Here is a 14,984-nt window from a genome sequence, read left to right on the forward strand (position 1 = left end):
GATGGAGCCTTGTATAGATCGTATTTTGTCGAGTAATCACGTTGGTTTGCGCAGAAAAAAAGACAAAAATCCGGTTTCTCTTCGATTAAGATGACCTTTCGTTGCTGATCATAAAATAGTTTCAATGAATTTTGGTGGGAAAACACTTTTGACTTCCAAAAAAATGAGACTTACTCAAATTGCGTTTTGTTTTGTTCATATATAAATTTTCAAAGCGATTTCCTGTACACGAATAGACATAATGCCTCTGAAATGCCTTTTTTAACGTCCATTTGGGACAACATTAACTTAGAAATTCAGCAAAAAAAAACATTACAAAAATTTAACATAGACCAGCACTATCCTCTATGAAATTGTAAAAATTTTATTCCAAAGACGTAACAATGTAACTCGGGTCTGAAAATGCCAGATTTCCTCATCTACAGTAAGTTTTTCACTCCGAGTGAAAAAAATTAATTAACAGCCAAGTTAAAGTGAAAATTTCAGAATATTTATTTCAATTTTCTTGCTGAAAATGTTACGGATTACACTGGTAAGTCTTGGAAACCAAATATTGATAGATTAATAGAGGGTAGCTTTGATCATTTGAGCTTTGGTCTTGGTCTTTAAGAAAAATTCGCTAGAAATTTAAGTAAATTTTACCCAAAACAGTCATTAAAGGCATTTTAGAGCGTAAAAACGTGACTTTGCGCTTAGTTTTGTTCATAAGTGTAGATAAGCAACAGCTACAGCTACAAACTTTACTGAGTTTTGGTCTTGGTCTTTAAAAAATTAGCTAAAAATATAAGTAAATTTTGTCCAAAACAGTCATAAAAACCATTTTAGAGCTTAAAAACGTGACTTTGCGCTTAGTTTTGTTCACTAGTGTAGATAAGTAACAGCTACAGTGGACACAATTAAAAGCAAAATGACGTTTTTTTTTCTAAAATTACTGTTTTAAATGGCCAATTTGGACAAAATTTACTTCGACTAAAGGCAAATGACAAGTGCTATCTTCTATGAAGTTATCAAAGTTTTTTTCAGATACTTACCAACTTTGAAATCAGATTTTCTCATCAGCACTAAGTTTTGCATCGGAATGAACTTTCTTTCGAAAAAGCGGGGTAAAAAAGTGATCATGCGACCTGAAACTTCTTCAGCGAGAGAATTGATTTCAACAGCGTGAAAACAAACTTTACTGAGACTGGCTGGGTCTTATATTTTCACACGGTTCATTTGGCCATGGTTCGTGAAAAAGTTTTGTTGAAGTTCGAAGTAAGCGTTGTCCAAACTAGACATTGATTTTAAGCATATCAGAGAAAAAACCCGAAGTTGCGCCTAATTTTGCCAGTTAGTGTTTATATTGCATGGTTGTGTAGCATTTTTTAGACAGCCGCGTATTCAAGCCTGTCAATAAGCGGACATACACAATATTAACCAATCAGAATTGAGACAAGCAAGTGCGAATAAACATAAATCTCACTCCATATTGCATAAAGAAATTTTCTGAATAAATCGAGACACGCAGTGTCAAGATTTGAACAAATTTTGAGATGCAATCTAAGCTGTTGTTTATCTGGTAAGAAACTCCTCCGAAAAAATTGAACAAAACACAAACACATCTGAAAAATTTTCCACGCTGACACGCAAGTTTTTTTTCTAATTTGTTTTGGTTGGTTGTCCTACGAAAGATTTTTCACTAGTGTTTCAAATACTTCACTAGTGTTTCCGATAGTCCATTAGTTTATTAAAATTGCTCTAGTATTTCAAATTTTGCATTAGTTTTTCAAATATGGTACGGTAACATAATGAAAAACTGATTTATATCTGCGGCGCACAAATTTTGGTTAAAACAGGGACTTTTTAGGTTTTTGGGAGAGCTCGGAAAACCAACTTGGTCGATCTATAAAAAAATCGACAAAATTTCGAAAATTGTTTGAAAATCCGACCCCACTCGAGAAAATCCAAGATCCGCCCCTGAAACCAACAATATGAAAACTAATCAAAATGACGATAAGTTGTTAGGCTGAAACTCAGCTTTTTTTCAACTGATCATGATGATTTATTGGAAATTTTTTTGCTGTTTTGCTGTTTTAACTCCAAGCTTCGATCTGGGTTTAACTTAAGACTGTATGTCTCAAGCTTTGATCTGGGCTTAGCTTAAGACCGTTAGTCAACTAGGGAAAATACTAACAAACGAGCGGTTCAGCCGTTCAGCCCTTTACAGAAAACCGCTGTTAAAACGGTTAATAAGACCTATACACATTTTTTTTTGTGCGGGCAAAGTCGCCTGAATCTCAAACTATCAGCATTTTGACTGAGACGTTGCCACCTCAGTTACTAAGACTTTATCGCTCTCCCAAGCTATTTTTATGAAACAACATAATCCAAAAAAAAACTTTTTATGAGCAAGTAGCATTCGCTTTTCCGACCACATTTTTTGCTGCTATAAGCAACTGAAAAAAAGAAGACTATTTCTATAAATAAATATTTTTTGTTTTTTTTTACAATGGTTTTTTTGTTCAAAGGAAGAAAAAAGCATAATTTCTGAAAACAGTATTTGATTGTTTTTGGATCAATTTAACAATCTTTATCCCTTTCAAGAAAGGGGGATTGTTAAGTAGACCAAAATGGTCGATTTTTGCACCAATCAGAGTGCAGCAAAAGTAGAATTCTCAATAGAAAGCTCAGTACTAATTTACTATTTTTATTTATACGGCTGGAGATTCTTAAGTAGATACCATAGGGGGAGATTATTAATTAGATCCTTGTGTTTAATCATGAGTAGGTAGTAAATAGTACACCAACCAACCTAGAATCATTTTTCTTTTCAAAAACTATGAACAAATTTTTTTCTATTTAATTTTCTGGATAAAGAATACAAATTTTTACATACAAAATTAATCAGTTTAAAATTATTGAACACATAAGAACAATTATACTTATGACAAAGGCATGCGTTAGTTGAAAAGAACAGATGAAATGTTGTTTAATTGCTCATTGAACGTATTCCATGTCTTTACTAATTCAAAGACGCGACTCCGTTTTAGAAATGTCGTAATGACCTTTCTCGAAAACCATTTTGTAATTTTGACCCTAGCTAGCTGACAACTCACTATTACAGTTTGATACCAAATTGAAACCACTTCATCAATTTTTCAGTTTAAATCCACTTTATAAAACCACGTGGCTTAACGCTCAGTATTATGGTCATTTTTATGGTGTGATTGATAATAATGCAAAACCTACGCACAGGGGCGGATCTAGGATTTTTTGAGGGGGGCGGATTTTCAAAAAATTTCCGAAAAATTTGACGACCTTTTTTTTAGGTCGACCAATTTGATTTTCCGACCGCTCCTAAAGCACTAAAAAAACCTCCCTGTTTGGCCAAATTTTCTGCGCCGCAGGCTAATTTTAGAAAAAACAGGTAAAAAAGCCGTTCTCAGGCACTTTTTGAAAAATTATGACAAAAAATTGCGTTTTTTTGGCGCATGCTCCCCCTCAAAGTTAGTATACATTGGCGCCGAAGGCGGCTTTAGAAATACTTTAGGCTCGGTCGGCAAAAATGGATTATGGGGGGACCCTTTGGGTCGGCAGGGGGTCGAATCCCTGAGGTGGTGGGAGGAGAGCGTCCGCCAACCCCCCCCCCCCCTAAATCCGCCCCTGCTTACGCAGAAAAAAATTTTCTTTCTTAGTTATAGAAGAAGGTCATTTCAAATTACAGATGTGGTATTTTATCAAAAGAAGAATTTTTAAAAAAAAGACACTTTTTCACTATTTTCCTTATTTGAAGTTTTCTGTTTTCCTAGTTTTACGTTTAAATGTGTAATGTTACGATGTAAAGTATCAAGATTGAATTTGTTCGCTATATTTAATTTGTTTGCCATGCAACTCGTCATTGAATCATCACATTGTTAGAAATCTTTTTCAAAATTGAATTTCAAATCGGGGTGCAGAATATAACTCGAAGGACTTTTCCAACCCAAAAGCCGAGGGTTAATCAAGTTAATCAAACGAAAAACTAAAACGACGGAAAAACAATTAGAAACAACACAAATCAAGTGATGTTAATAGCGGAACACAAATCAAGTGCTTCAATAGATATTTTACTTTATCTTGTCAAAAAAATAATGCTTTCCGTAAAAAACAACAACCAATGCAACATCGACAACTGAGCGGGCATTTTATCTCAAGCAGTGCTCGTATTTGGATCAGAGCTCGTGTTTGGAGCTGAACTCGTCAGTTTGGAGCAGAGCACGTGTTCGGGGTACAACTTATTTGTGGATTGGTGCTCGTGTTGGATGCAGAGCTGATGATTGGAGCTCGTGTGTGTTTGGTACAGAGCCGGTGTTTGGAACTCGTGTTTGGAGAGGAGCTAGTTTCTGGAGCAGAGTGGCCCATGCTCGGGAAGAGTTCGAGTTTGGTTGGAGAAACGCTCGTGTTTGCAGTGGAGTTGGCTTGCGGAGCAGAATATCGTTTGTTGTACTGAGTGTGACTCCAGAGATCTCATTATCTCAGAGTTGCTGCTTCTGGTTTTCTTTTCTTCGTGAAACAAGAGGTTTCACTACCACGGTGGTGCTTTGATTTGATATCATGAGGCGGACTCAGAGAATTATCAAACCGCCTAGTTATCTGGGGTATAATTTTGATTCGCAACTCAGTTTTTCCAATACCAGCGCTGATTGATTGCGCTTGGTAAATGTCCTGTCGTGCAATCTATTGGCATAGGCGAGTGTATACGGAAAATTATTTGCAAAAGTGTGGCCGAGTTCACAAAAATTGAACTTAAAGAAACATGTTCGACTGATCAATTAGCTTGTGGGCTGAAAACTGGCGTTGAAGGTGCAATTCATGCGCTCTCTGATGTTTTTGATGACAGCAAAGAAGATGGCTGTGGCATGCTGTTGATGGATGCATCAAATGCTTCAACTCGCTGTATCGTGAATTGTGGCCTAGTTATTGTGGCCTAGATGTTCTAGATTTCCCTTCAATACTTACAGAGGCTTCGCGTCGCTTTTCATTGCGGGCGCCGATGAAGTGATATACAGTAGGGAAGGAACCACACAGAGAGACCCTTTGGCAATGTTGTTCTATGGCGTTCCACTTCTTCCCCTGATTCAGAAGTTAAAGGATCCAAAAAAAGTGTTACAAAGTTGGTATGTTGATGATTTTGCGGCCATAGCAAAACTCAAACAATTGGAGATATGGCTCAAAAACCTGATTGGGGAAGGTCCCGCCTTCGGTTACTTTCCAGAGCCTTCCAAAAGTTTTCTGGTTGTCGATAAACATTATGCTGAAGAAGCGCATCACAAATTTGACAAGTACTCGATTACTATAGTGGAAGGGAAGAGGTTTTTGGGCGATTTCATTAGAGACGGATATGAAAAGGACATCTACTTGAAAAAGAAAGAACTTGAATGGGCAGACAAAATTGAGAAACTTTCGTTTGTGACTAAGTCCCCACAAGCGGAATGGAATTTTTCCCATAGTTTTTTGGGTGGTTCTAGTCAGCTTTTTCAACCGCTAGAAAACCTGTTGAAGGAGAAATTATTACCTGCGATACTTGGAAATTCGTCGATTTCATCAATGGAGAGACGTCTTTTTTGTTTGCCAGCAAGAAAGGGTGGTCTTGGAGTGTCTAACCCAACCAGTTTCGCTGATGAGTCTTACAACACGTCACGGGAAGCAGTTACGGTTCCATGCGATACTATTGTTGATCAGCACAGTTTTTCCCATGAAGACCAGAGAAAGAAAATGTCTCGATCGCAAAAAAAATAATATCATCGAATAATGGAAGAAAAACATGAAAAGTTGTTGGGGGAGTTATTGAATGAGCTACCAGCAGACCAAGTTCGCGCAATAAAAAGAATCAATGAAGGAAGCTTGTCTGCCTGGCTGACAGCGTTACCGACTGCTGCTGCAAACTTTGATCTTTCGGAAGTGGAGTTTCGGGATGCATTGAGTGTGCGATATAACAAAAACTTGATCGCTTCGCCAACCTTTTTTTGTGATGGTTGCCGGTCTTCCTTCGCCCTACGGCATGCGTTAGCGTGCAAAAAAGGTGGTCTCTTAACTTTACGGCACAATGAGATTAGGGATACTGTAGGCGAATGAGCTTCTTTAGTGTGGAAGGATGTACAGAGAGAGCCTAATATTAAAGAATACAACCCGCAAGATGAGACACCTGCATTAATTACAGATTTGTTTTGTCGTGGAGTTTATGTTAGACAGGGGGGAGCGTCTTTTGATATTCGTGTCTCTGACACCGACGCCATCTCCTATCAGAACAGAAGCCCCATGAGTGTTTTTAACTCAGCAGGGTTTGACAAAAAAATATATATTCAGACGCGTGTCAGGAAAGACATATGTCTTTCACTCCTCTTATCGTGTCTATTGATGGGATGCTCGCTGTAGAATTTGCAAATTTCCTTCGGCGAATAGGAGAAGCATTATCTACCAAGTGGAAGAAACCCTATAGTAAAACTATGAACTGGGTGAAGAGCCGGCTGTCTTTTGCCGTGCTCCGTGCTCCGTGCTTCCAGTGTGAGCTTCCGATGCACAAGGACCAAGTGGAGGAGTCTTGGCTCAGACCATGATTTCTTTCCCTAGAGAAATGTTTACGGATTTTCTACATTGTAAATCAGCTTTTGTTAGCCACAATGGACGCTGCTACACTGGTGCATACCGAAACGATTAATGTTCACGAGTTGAATCAACCCCCACGTTGAGTTGGCCTCGACATATTTACGGATGGTCTACAATGTAAGTCTGCTTTTGTTAGCCACAATGGACACTGCTACATTGGTGCTTGCCGAAACGAGTGATGTTCACGAAATGCATCAGAGTACTCAAGTCTGGACTTCTATAAACTATTGTTACGTTGATTTGACTTATACTGATGATGATATTATGGTTAAAATGTAAAGTGTGTTCTTTTCTTTTAAAAAAATCATGCAGAAAAAAAATGACTTGATTTGTGTTGTTTCTAATAGTTTTTTCCGTCATTTTAGGTTTTCAATTGAATAACTTGATTAACCCTCCGCATTTGGGTTGGAAAAGTCCTTTGAGTTATTTTCTGCACCCCGATTTGAAATTCAATTCTGAAAAACATTTCTAACAATGTGATGATTCAATGACGAGTTGCATGGCGAACAAATTAGATATAGTGAACAAATTCACTCTAGGTACTTTAGTTGTAATTCTCATTATTTTGTTAACAAGATAAAAAATGCTTTTATTATCATTATTGTGTAAAAGTTGTTTGAAATTGGAGAAATCGCCGTTTGAGTGATGTAACTGCTACAGAGCATTAAGAAGAAAGTATACCATGACTGAAATATAGCAAACTTCTATGCTTACAAAACCGCTATAATACAGTGATTAGAATTGCAATTGCCAGTCCCTCGTTTGATGGTACGAACCCCACCGGGGTTGCGGTTTTTGTAAAAATTATTAAAAATAAAGACGAAGGCTAATTAAGTCATTTGAACAACAGAAAACGCTCGGTTGGAAACTGGTCTGCTGAAAAAATTATATTTGAAAAACTATGGACAGCGTTCGAAAGAATATGAACAAAATAATCGTGCCAACCATTTGCTTATTTTAATGCAATACATTATTTAAAACCTTGCCACTTAATCAATTTTCAAATTCTAATATATCAGATAAATCCAACTTTTGTTACTAGTTTTATTTGAGTCAAAGAAAATACAGAATAATTAAGCGCAGCGGATTGGGACCCCACCTCAATGCAAACCCAAACTACGACTGTCTGTTGATTGTGCAAATAATCTTTTTATCAAAAAAAGTATCGCTTGGTAAACTATAATCGAATCATTTCTCTCATTGGCAATTTGTTTATGGCCGCAGTTAATAAGGTTACAAATTAAAACTGTTTTTCCGACTGTCGAAAAGTTTGCTCGTAATATTTTGACACATTAATTTTGTTCGACGCTTTTTTCAATTCATATATTCGTTGTGACCACAAATTAAGAGCGTCTTTTTGGATATTCAGATCTCTGTAATATTCGCAGTCTTGACTTTAAAACAGAAAGATTGCAGCCAAAAGGCTAAAAAAAACTGTAAATTTTTATTTATTTTTTTAGTAGAAAACTAACTTTAAATCTAAGCAAATCAAAGTTTTGAAGTTTTGAAATAGCTCTACAAAAAAAATGCAAAAATTTTTTTTTTGTGGTTCATTTTCACAACCTGGTATGAACGGTATTGTACCTTCCTATAAATTATTAGCGGATACTACAGGATACACAATTGATTAATACTTCCGCAACCGTGTCTGAGAAAGCCACCTTACAAGCCAAAAAATGCTGTCCACAACACAAACGGCATTCGAAACTACGAGGCCATGACAATCTGTGAAGATGAGTGGATCACGCGTCCCACTTTTATGGTATTTTTATGCACCTACCGCATGTTTACAATTGTTAAAATGAATAAAAAAGAAAACTCAGAATTAGACTTCAAGTTGATGCCACCACATCTGTATCAAGGAAAAGATCTATATTTCTTGCATAATACAGCTCTAGTTGTCTTCCACATCAAAAAGCTAATCATTCCTCGCATGAAATCTATGAAAAAAAACGTGCCATGCAGATTTTATATTATTTTAATGAACTGTTTTAAAGTTTTTGAAAAGAAATGTTTCGTAGTTTTGACGGCTCTGAAGCTTTCATGAAAAAGAACATTTTGTTATTTGGATGAAACAAAACATCTTTCCACATTTGAAAATTGAATAAAAGAATTTTTATAAGAATAATGAATTCAAAGATGTTTTTGAAACGTTTTTGGTAGATAATCATGAATGAGTTTAGCATTGTTTTTTGTTGATAACCTTTTGTGAATAACCTTTTTTGTTCCCAAGTACTATTTTTTATTGCGTTAAAAATGCTTTTTATACAATTTACATCTTTGAAAAATATTCAATAATTTATTTTAAAAGAAGTTAAATTGAATAATAGAAGCTGGGGCGAAAAATTGTAGATACAAAATTTTTTGGCTATAGCCTGGTTCGTGCTGATTTTTTGAAGCTAAATAACCCAAAATTACAATAAGTACCATGTGTGAAGCCAAAATTAAATTATTTTCCTTCTTTTAATGATGTGGTGAACTTGAAACTAACAGAAACGAGCAAAAGTTTCTTTCAGCAACTAATTTTTTTAAATTAGAAGCTCTATAACCGTATTCAAAAACTTTTTTTTAGTTGTTCACTTCCAATACACTTCCATAGTACTTTTGATTGTCGTGTTTTTCCATAGGCGATTTTCCATAGTATTATTTAGGTTTTTCCATAGTACTATTTTTTTGATTGTCGTGTTTTTGTGTAAGAATTTGAATTCTGTAGTTTGAAAAATAATTTATGACGCCTCTATTTATATTTTTTTCTTTAATAAAATTGCATGCCCCATAATAAAAAAAATAAATAAAAACTTTTAGTATCAGACATTGCAACAAAAACAAAACGCAGCGTCGAATAGATTTACGTTGTAGCCAAGCATTAGTTTTATGAGGTTGTCTATGAACTCAAAATGTGTTCATGTTAAAATATTGTAGGAGAAAAACGTAAGATAAAAAACACATCATAATCATATCACTGATCCACTTTCCCATGTTGATCTAAGCAAGTGATTTTATACATAAGTTAAAATCAAAAAAGATGAAGTAAAACGCTAGCAAAGAAATAATTAATTTTGATTCAGAGTACGCTTGCTAAAATAAATACAATAGAACAAAGTTTTCTTTGTAATTTTTTTTTTAAATAAAAATTGAGCCTGGACTACCTCATAGACTTTACTGTTTTACTAAGCGCTCATTGCTGGTTGAATGCTTAGTAATTTTATCCTAATTTATAAGTCTCACCTTAGATCGTCAAATTGTCTTGACAAAAAGTAGAGTAGAAACAATAGTTAGAAAAGGTATGAACTAATTAGTTGGTTAGATACAAAGCACTGGGTTATTAGATTATATAAACGAATCGAACAGCTTAAAGAAATATACCTATGAGGGGAGGTTGAGCTAATCTTATTTTGTTCATCAATTTTTTATCTTCTTACTAAGGTCGGTGGCTGATTTGTATGTATGGTTGCCCTTGATTTTGTCCAAGTCAGCACTTCTGGTTGGGTCGTCTGAATCGTCTTGCCGTAGTCCTTTGGGTACTTGTAGTCCAGACTTCCTCGGGGGTGCGTATCTCGATTATCTCGATTTATAATTTTTCAAATCAAACTTAAAATGAGAATTTATTCTCTTTTTATAAATGAAAATGGCTAGATTAATTTTAGTGTTAGGGCAGAAAAGAAAAATTATTTATTTTTAAAAGATCTGACTGAAGAGAAATGACTTGCTGCTGACTGAGCAAAATGAAACACTGAAGATTTCAGGCCAGTCCTTTTGCTCATAAGCATAAACCGGCGGCTGATTCAATCTTTAATTATTCAGGTTTCACCTGCTCCTTTGTTCTCCCTTTTTAATAAGGGAATTTTCAACTAGTTTTTATTTGATTTTTTCAAATCAAATATCTTCAACTTATTAGTCCCCTTTGATAAAAACCGCAGCCTTCAGTTTGTCTTATTAAAAATTCATATTACTCTCTCTGATGCATCATATTGCAGGTGCACCTCTGCTTAATCAAAGCAAGGAGAATTTCAGTGCAGCCGGCAAGACTGCTAAATATTTATCCAGTTTGTTTCAAGTTAAGTTAAAAGGGACGTATTAATAATCGCCGCCCTTTTAAAATATTGAGCATGAAAAAATGAGAAAAATTGGACAAGTATTTAAAAAGGAGTGGATTTTCAAAACAAGATTTTATAGTCCTAATAAGAGTAAATCAGTCAATATCTGATTTAGTGAAAAGAGGCTTTAATTTAAATGGCACGCTCCAATTTAGAATTGGGTCGTTAAATAAACAATTAAGACAATGGTCTTTTGTGTGTGTGTAGTATTTCGCAATACTACAAGACAAAGATGCTCATTTTGTATAGGAAAATCTCATTTTTGAGCGTCGTACTGGTTATAAAAATAAAGAGAAGAAAAAACCTAATTTTGATTTTTGATTTGAAAAAAGGATTTGGAATTTTTAACAAACTTTTATCTTAAAATTTCAAGATATTTTAAGTAAATGAAACGAAATTTTTTTCATAGACTTTTCTATGGAACTGATTGATAGTCAATTTTCTTGTATGGAGTTGATTGATAAGCAATTCTCGTGCACCTAGGTCATTTTGTGAGTCCAACTTCAGCAATAGTTTTTTAAAACAAAACATTTAATTAAAAAAACTAATAAATTGATAAAAATAAGCTTTGATGTGACCATTTCCAGACAACATCATCTACAACGTCTAGTACCTCGTCGCCAACAACATCAAGCACGATTTCATCTACAACATCATTTACAAGTTCGAGTACCTCGTCGCAGAGAACATCCAGTACGATATCATCTACATCATCGAGTACCTTGTCGTCTACAACATCAAGCACGGCTTCATCTACAACATCGAGTACTTTGTCGCCAAAAACATCTAGCACGACGTCTAGTAAGATATCGCCTACAACTTCTAGTACTTCTTCACTTGCAACATCGAATATTCAATCCTCTACTTCACAAAAATCATTTTCAATCATAAGCTGGACGAACTCGTCAAAAGCGTTTAGAGCAAATAATAACAAATTAAATGGTTAAAAAAACCTCAATTAAGGTACTAATTTTTTAACTTCAAATTTTCGTTTTATTTGTCACTTTTTAAAAATCAGTTTTAGGTTTTTCTATTACCCGATTTCGATTTTGCAATACTTAACAATTCATGTATCTACATATTTTCTAATTGGTAATTATTAGTTTTTATGGCCTTTCTTTGAGATTTTTGAAAACTCAATTCTGATTGGCTGCCAAAAAAGGAAATTAAATTTCTAACATCTATCATGAAGGTTCTTTTGTCATGAGGAACGCCACCATATGGTTAGATTACCTTTGATAGTATTGTTTACAGGCGCGGATCTAGGAATTTCTCGAGGGGGAGGGGGTGGATTTTCAAAAAAAATTGAAATTTTTCTCGACTTTTTTTAGGTCGACCAAATTGATTTCCTGAGCTCTCCCAAATCACTATAAAGGCCTAGATGGTCCAAATTTTCTGCGCCGCAGGCAAAATTTCTAAAAAAAACACGGGCCAAAAAAGGCGTTTTTAGGCAGTTTTTGGAAAGTTTCGACCAAAAAGTTGCGTCTTTTCTGCGCACGTTCCCCACAAAATTAGTATATGTTGGCGCCAAAGGCCCTTTTAGAAATTTTTGATGCCATTCGGCCAAAATGGATATCTCAAAATAGTAAAAAGGGGCAGGCACCCTTTAGGTCGGCAGGGGGTCGAATCCCTGAAAGGGGCATCCCCTCCCCCCTAACTCCGCTACTGGTTGTTTAGACAGCAAAGCCTATCAAAGTCAAGATACAATAAGGAACACTGGAGTGCAGCAGCTGGATCAAAGTAGAAACAACTATGAAGACTATTTGGAGCATTACCAAAGCAATTATAGAAAACTATTTTGTCCCGAAGCCATTTCTTTCAGTGTATCTGTTTTGAAACTTTTAGCTCCCAGTAATCATTTAAAGAATAAACTTCACTATCTTATAGTTTTGTATTAAGTGTATCAAAACAACTTGCGGCTTGCTATCGGTGCTAGAGTTCAGTGACAACAGTGTTTTGTAAAATTTGAATTAATTTCACATGAACGTATATATTTTTAAGGAAAAAACGTAAAAAATTAGAATTTAACAAAAAGTTTTCAATGAACCAAAAGCAACATATCCGGAATAGCAAACAATAGTACAAGTTTTTCTCTATTAGACGTGGCGGCAACACAACTGTGCAAATTTGATAACTTTTTTAGAAGCGCATTTTGGAAACTCTTTTTCAGGGTGTCTTTGTTTGATAGGCTATGGTATGAGAATTCAGGCAAAGTGAGAATTCTGGCAACAGCACGGAAGTTGAAATGATTTCTGAATAGATTTTTTGCTGCGTTAACAGACAAAGTTTAAGGCGATTGCATTGTAACAAAATGGTAGACTTCAAACAATGATGATGTGCAAAAAACTAGACATGGAATAAATTTTTAAACGTTTACCACCCAGCTATACAATAAAATATGTTTCAAGCTAAGAAACACCTTTTTAAAAGTTTTTCGGTTTTTTCAAAAACTCGTTTTATATTCTATTTTCTGAAGAATTATTAACGAGATAAAAGAATATAGTGTTAAGCTTAGGTAAATCATTCAGCAATTGCATTGTTTTTCTAACAAAAAATTCAACTTTCGCTTTTCCTAAATCCACCCGGGTTGACCAAAAATGCTTATCATACAGTTCTCATAAATAGGAAATTTCTTTTCATACATTTCATACAATTCCATACGTAGAGGAAAATTGTATGAAAACTCTATAATAAACATTTTCCCATAAAAGGAAATTGTTTGATGGGTATTTTCTTCTTAAACCAAATAGTTGTTTTTTGTTTCTAAAGTTATTTTCTGAAAAACTTTGGGTTCTGTTTGCAACCGAACACAAAACAGCAAAAGTTGGACGGTCTTACATTTTCAATGCATGTTAAACGACCGGAATTGTCTTGTTGATGTCTTTCATAAATTATATAACAAAAGTAACAAACTTTTAACTTTTGGCAAAATTTTTCAGTGATGATTAATTTAAATTTTTGAATTTTCAAATTATCAGACATTGATCAAGGCATACATAAACACGCCATTCAACAGAAATAGGAACTTTCAGCGTTTTTGAAAAAAAAAATTGTCAGTGAAAAGACAAACAAAGCCAATATTATCGTATCCACGACTACGTTATGCACACAAAAAAATATGGAATGCAAAAAAAAAGTTTTCGGAAAATGTTTATTTGGGTACAAAATTCGATTTGCGGTTAAAAAAAAATAAAAAAAAATTTGGGGCAAATTTTTAAAATTACTTAAAAATTTCGTGTCCCCATCAAAAAATGCCAGTCATACAGTTTCCATATATGGAATTTGTATGGAAAGCATTTTTTATTTCAAACCAGTTTTTTTGTCACCAGTCTGTTGAACTGTTCTCAAAAAACCGCAGAAATGGTTTAATTTTTTTTCTTTTGTTTTTCGAAATTGTATGAAAATTGTATGACAAGCATTTTCTCCATACACTTGATGTATGGATTTGTATGATAATGATTTTTGTTGTATGGAATTGTATGATAAGCATTTTCGGTGTATGGAGGTCAACCCGGGCAGTTGGATTTGAAATGATCCGCAGATCTTGCCAATTGTCAAAAACTGTCGTTCCAATCCGACGCTATATCAAACACTGTCTACCAAGGACCTAAAATCTTTGTCAAACCAAAACGAAAACCGTTTGAGTTTCTTTTCCGATTCGAAAAAGTCAAAATACGCCTCGTCTTCCAATTTCGATAAAAGTTAATTTGAGTGGGACTTTTCACGGATATCGGGAGAGGATCAGAAAAAAAACATCTAAAATAATAAAGAAATTCATAGGGAGAACTATTGGTTGGAATAGACCATCCATCTACCGCTACGTAACAAAATGACCTTGGGCTGAATTATTAATTTTCCGTTTTTCTTCGACCAGATAATTTTTCGGGGATAAACCTACCAATGTGTAACATCTATCCACAGCCGTTCTTAGCTGCTAATAACAGATCACAGTGATACATTCGTAGCGATGAGAGAACTTGTCAGTTGCAAGTTGTTTTTCTGCGATTCAAAAAAAAACAAATTGCCAGTTGAACGTTTTGTTTTGACATTTTCACCGGGAAAGAAAACTACTTAGTTCGTTAATTTCAAAATCAACCGAAACGAAAGCCCGTGGAACCAAGCTGGAAATTAAAAATGAGACAGCAAACAGCAGAAATAAGTAAAGTCAATAAAAAACCAACCAGCATGGAGATGGAACAATAAGCAGAATGAACAAAAAGCAGAAAGATTCAAAGAGCAGAAAAGCCGAAAAATATTGAATTT

Source organism: Symsagittifera roscoffensis, chromosome 3 (genome assembly GCF_963678635.1).
Source record: "Symsagittifera roscoffensis chromosome 3, txSymRosc1.1, whole genome shotgun sequence".
Classification (NCBI taxonomy): Eukaryota; Metazoa; Xenacoelomorpha; order Acoela; family Convolutidae; genus Symsagittifera; species Symsagittifera roscoffensis.